We start from the raw sequence: 6,054 nt of genomic DNA on the forward strand, positions 1-6,054 counted from the left end.
AGATTCAGAGGTATGGTCTTGAGTTTTATGCGAGTAGTAGAGCTCCCCGTTTGTCTTCCCTTAGTGTGCAGACTACACTTTTTGATCGTATCCGTGCAGCGCAGTCAGTTGATGAGCAGATCAGGAAGTGGAGACAGAGAGATGAGGAGAAAGGCAGCGGTTTGTATGCTGTGGTAGATGGGATTGTGAGGTACAGAGGTAGATTTTGGGTTCCCGCAGGTGATTCTCTGCGAGTTACTATCATGGCAGAGGCACATACATCGCCGTACTCAATCCACCCTGGTAGTACGAAGATGTATCGGGATCTTCAGCAGCTTTATTGGTGGCCAGGCATGAAAAGTGACATTGCCCGATTCGTGTCAGAATGCCTGACATGCCAGCAGGTTAAGGCGGAGCATCAGAGACCCGCCGGTTTGCTTAAGCCTCTCCCTATTCCGGAGTGGAAGTGGGAGAACATCTCCATGGATTTTGTCGTGGGATTGCCGAAGACATTGAGAGGTTCGAATGCCATTTGGGTGATTGTAGACCGTCTCACTAAGTCGGCTCACTTTTTACCGGTGAAGATGAATTTCACGATGACTCAGTTCACGGAGTTGTATATCCGGGAGATAGTTAGACTACATGGTATTCCAGTCTCCATAGTGTCTGATAGAGATCCACGATTTACTTCGTCTTTTTGGAAGAGTCTTCATTCTGCTATGGGTACGAAGCTACTTTTTAGCACCGCCTTTCACCCGCAGACTGATGGCCAGTCAGAGAGGGTGATTCAGATTTTGGAGGATCTTTTGAGGGCATGTGCTATTGATTTTCAAGGTAGTTGGGAGTCGAGACTACCACTAGTGGAATTCGCGTATAATAACAGTTTTCAGTCCACTATTGGCATGGCTCCCTACGAGGCACTATATGGGAGGAAGTGTAGATCTCCAGTGTTGTGGGATGAGATAGGTGAGAGATCAGACTTTGGTCCGGAGATTGTTCAGTTGACCACCGAGGTAGTGGCTAAGATCCGTGATAGGATGAGGACTGCCCAGAGTAGGCAGAAGAGCTATGCTGATCACCGGAGGAGAGACTTGGAGTTCTCGGTGGGTGATCATGTTTTTATCCGTATTGCACCCATGAAGGGTGTGATGAGGTTTGGAAAGAAAGGGAAGTTGGCACCGAGGTTCATAGGGCCCTTCGAAATTTTGGATAGGGTAGGGGTACTGGCTTATAGAGTGGCCTTGCCGCCTAACCTTGATAAGATCCATAATGTCTTCCATGTGTCGATGTTGAGGAAGTACATCTCGAACCCATCCCATGTGCTTAGTTCGGAACCGCTTCAGCTATCTCCTCACTTGACCTATGAGGAGAATCCCATCCGGATTTTGGATAGACAGGAGAGAAGACTCCGTAACAAGTCGATTCCAATGATCAAGGTGAGATGGCAGAACCATTCGGATGAAGAGGCCACTTGGGAAGCAGAAGCAGATATCAGAGTTCGATATCCGAAGCTTTTTGGTAAGTTTTAATTTCGAGGACGAAATTTCTTATTAGGGAGGGAGGAATTGTAGCACCAAGAACTTCTAAAATTTGAAAATCATGCCTAAAATTATTTTCAGTATTTATATTTTAAATTTCTTGAAGTTAATTGTTTAAGTTTCAGTTAAAGTTAGCCTTGCTTGACTTATTTGAATTAAATGCCTTGAATTGTTTAGTTAGTAATTTTTATCCAGGCAGGCGACGACGGTGGGCTTCGGTGGTTTATTTTCAAGATTTTTAATTTTAAGATTTTAAGTTAGAGGTAAAAGGGGGGTTTTGGCCAAAAATGCAAATTTTGAACTTTTAGGGGTCAAAAAGCAATTTTATCATTTTCTTGGGTTATTTCCTAAATTTTCCATAAAATAGGATTTTATTAAATCCGGGTTAGTGGAATTTCAATCAAAATGTTGTGAGTTGAAATTTTAAATTTAGAAGTTTGAAAATAGCAAAAAGTTTGAGGTAAAAAGTTTTAATAGTACAAGTAGTACTTTTGCTAGTACAAGTAAAATTTTAAAACACTACACACAATACACTACACTTTTAATTTACACTATCATTAAAACATTTCAATTAAAAAAAAATCAAACACAAACCCTAACTCCCAAACCCTAGCCCTAGCCGCCCACTTCTCCCCTCTCCCTTGAAGAAGCCGTCCAACCCCTCCAGCCGCCGCCCAGCCGCCGTCCGCCGCCGCCTGCCGCCGTCCCAGCCACCGGAGAAGCTCCCCTAGATGCTTAGCTTGGTGTTTGGTTGAAGTTCCACTCTCATCTCCTCTTCTTGTTCGAAATTTGTTGGTAGATTGGTGAAGGCAAGTGTAACTATTTCTTTGGGCTAACATTCAAGCAATATCTACCCCCACCCTTAAGACTTCTTGCAATAATTTCGAAAATGCATGATGTTGTGATGTTAGGGTTTCGAATTTGGGCATTTAAGGGGCTGATTTTTGCTAAATGTGTTATGGGGTTGAGTTTATGTGATTTAATGTTGAGTATATGTGTAATGACATGGATTTATATGGATGTTCTTGCCAAAATTCGAATTTTCAGAATGTATAAGGACCTAAATTTCGAAATTTTGCATGTGAGGGCTGAAATTTAATTGATGTTGAAGTATTTAATGGTCTTGCATTGGTCTTGATTGATTGTTCAACATTTTGGAGTTTTGATGGTTAATTCTTGATGTTCTTGATATGTGTTGTGAAAGTGTGGATTGAGTGTAGCCCAAGTGTTTGGGAAAATTCCTAAGAGAGGTTATTTGAGGTGTTTGGGTGTTTGGTGTGGAGATAAGTTGAGGAAAGTGGGCTAAGTGTTTGAATTGTTGGAATTGGAGGTGTGTGAGTATGCAGGGCAGCACTGTTCACGGGGCAGGGCAGGGTCATGGCTGAGGTCTGGGCAGGGTTAGGCTATTCCATGGTAAAGTTCATGACGTTGTGGTCGCGTCGATATAAAATGGGCTCGATTCGGATAAGAATTGAGTGAGTTATGGATTTTTCAAAATTGGGTGCAAGTGAAGATTTTTCCTTTGAATAGGGGCTGTCCGATTTTTGTGTTTTGTAAATTTGCTCTTTTGATCTTTTGATGATACCACCTATTCCTTGGGATTATTTGGAGAGTTTGTTGAGTGTCGGTTCAAGCGGGACGGGTTTTGGATAAGGCATGACAAAGTTAAGGGCTTTTCGGTTTACTTGCTCGAGTTAAGTCAAGTTTGAGGATTTTGTTGGGTAAGTTGTCTTCTTTGGACTTAGGGGCAGCCACTCATCCACCTTAAACTCACATTTTCGAGTCGAGTCTCATGTCTTAAAGATTGCTTATTCGTGTGCATTTGACGTGTTCTTGAGTTTAATAAAGAAAAAGGAAGTTTACTTGTTTGCATGTCATTTAATGTATGAGTTGAGTCTTTATAAATGAAAAGGGAAAAGAAAGCAAATATTTTTGAATGAAGTGATCTGTTTGTGACAAGAGGGGTGTTGCTAGACCGGGGGATGCCTCGGTCTACTCACCAAGAGGTTATAGAGGTTAGGCAAGGAGCAAGAGACATCTTGTTTACCCTTGCCACAGAGGGGCAATGTGGGATCGGGAGGCATCTCGGTCTCCTTGCCATAGAGGGGTTAAGTTCGTCGGAAGAAATCTCGTCGTCTTGCCGGCATAGTGCACTGCAGCCATGATCATGATCGAAACAGAGGGTCACAAATCAGGGATCGGATTTCTAAGAGGAAAAAGTAAAGAAAAGTTTAAAAGTTAAAGTTTCACAATTTTAGTTGACTCGTTTTGCCTTGATGTCAGTCTTTCAGTTATGCATGAGTCTAAGTTGAATGTTATGAAAGTTAAAGTTTATCATAGTGTGAGTTCATTAATGCATGATTTCTATATCTTTCTAGTTTCATGCATATTACAGTTTAAGTTGAGTTTTTGCATCACGTATTTTAAACCCTTGTTATTATCCTTGTTATGCTTGTTGAGTCTTTAGACTCACTATGCTTGAATGTTTGCAGGTGAGGATTTTGTGGAGGAGACGGAGGGGCGTGATCTATTGGGATGAGGCCATCGGTAGTGCAAGGCCCAGTGACCGTTGCTTCCTTTTAGTTTATGTTTTTCCGCACAGTTATCGAATTTGTAATAATGAAGTATTATTTGAGATCTTGTAGTATTTATAGCCAGGATGTGCATTCCCTGTGCTACAGCTTATGTTTTGAAGTACGTTTTCCGCTTTTGCAAGTTTATGATTATCGTTGGAATTAATTTTAAATGCTTTAGTTTACTTTATGCTGTAACCGGGAGGTGGTTACTAGGATTGCATGTTTATGTTTAACGCACTTAAGTTTTGAAGTCAATTTTCTTTCCTTATTTAAATTGATGTTTGAGTCTTGATGGCTTATTTGTTTTACAAATAGGTCATGGCAAAATTTTTAAAAATCCGTAATTTTCCTTTATTTTAATTATAGTCTAGTAGCGAGTAGTTAGGGTCGTTTCACATTAAATCATAACTTAAACAATTTATGGCATAAAATCATAAAAATTATTTTAAAATCATCGTAAGTGATTTTAGTGGATTTGGACCTTACAGTAACTACCATCAAAATTGCTTAACTTCTTCAAAATCTCAAAAATTCATTTTCTTTCAATTAAACATCAATTTCTCACCTTTAAAACTTCCAATAACATCATAATCGTCAAAAGAATCATTATTTTTTTTACACATCTATCAAAAACTTGTCAAGAACGACCACGATTCACAATTTCAACACTTCATAACTTGATACTCGTAATTTCATGCTTCTTCAAAATCATAAACCATTAAAACATACACATCAACATACATTTTGATATTAAAATAATTATAATCTTGAATGAGTTTCAAAATCTTAAAATAATTGTTGAAAAGCTTGCCTTAACCGAAGATGGAGTTGATTCGGAGTCTTGGCAACGAGTTAACCTTAGCACAACCGGAATTCGGAATCTTGGACTTACCTCGGATGAAATAATAGATGAACAAAATGAAGAACCAAAGGAGTGGAAAGGAAGGGGAAAAGTGACGTGCAAGGAGAATCAATGAGGGAGAGGAGACAACACATTAAAGGAGTGGGGAATTGAAATTAAAGATGGGGTAGAGGGGTAGATAAGTGTGAAAGAGGGGAGTTAATACGATGCGTGTGTTGACTACATAAAACGTAGTCTGTCCAGAACATCCCAACTCAGACTAATAAAATTTTCTTCTCCCGATGAATAAAATAAAATGATACCAATATTATACTCAAAATACTCTTATAATTATTTTTTAATACTTCGTGAGTAGGTTAGCCTCGTCCCGTGAGTCCAAAATTAAACTCAACCTGAAACCATCAACTCAATCGAAATCGTTAAAATAATATAGACACAATTCATGAAATCATATGCATAATAATAATTTAAAACAATTTAAGAATATAAAATCATTTAATCAATATTACACTTTTAAATCATAAATAATAAAATGAAATAACTTAAAAATCATTTAACACGACACATGAAATCATTCAATTAAGAATAAGTATTAAATCTTGATTAAATAAAATAAAATAACTTAAAACTCATTTAAAATTATTTTAATAAATCATGAATAGATTTATGAATTTTCTGGATATTACACGTTGACTACGTCCCTGGCTAATTAGGATAATGGTCCTTTAATCATATTTTATTATTTAATCTTGTAAAACAAGTAACGGGTTACTATTTTGATTATGATATAGTATTTTGTAAAGTTTTTAGAAAATACTTCTGAACTTTTATTTTAAACAAAATTTAGAAAATTTTATTAAGAAAATCTTAAAAATACTTCCTAAAAATTTATTAAATTCATATTATAACCTTTCTTTTTATTCTTGGAATCCATTCCAATTATTGGTCAATTCCAATTTTATCCTGTCCGTAAAATTATATTGAGGCCGTATTTCGAACAATTTGTAATAAGTATTTTTGTGATTTTTCTTAACAAAATTTTAGAAATAATTCCTAAAAGTTGTCCAAAATATCACCTGAATATAATATTACGATAAAA

Source organism: Henckelia pumila, chromosome 1 (assembly GCF_033568475.1).
Source record: "Henckelia pumila isolate YLH828 chromosome 1, ASM3356847v2, whole genome shotgun sequence".
Taxonomy (NCBI): Eukaryota; Viridiplantae; Streptophyta; class Magnoliopsida; order Lamiales; family Gesneriaceae; genus Henckelia; species Henckelia pumila.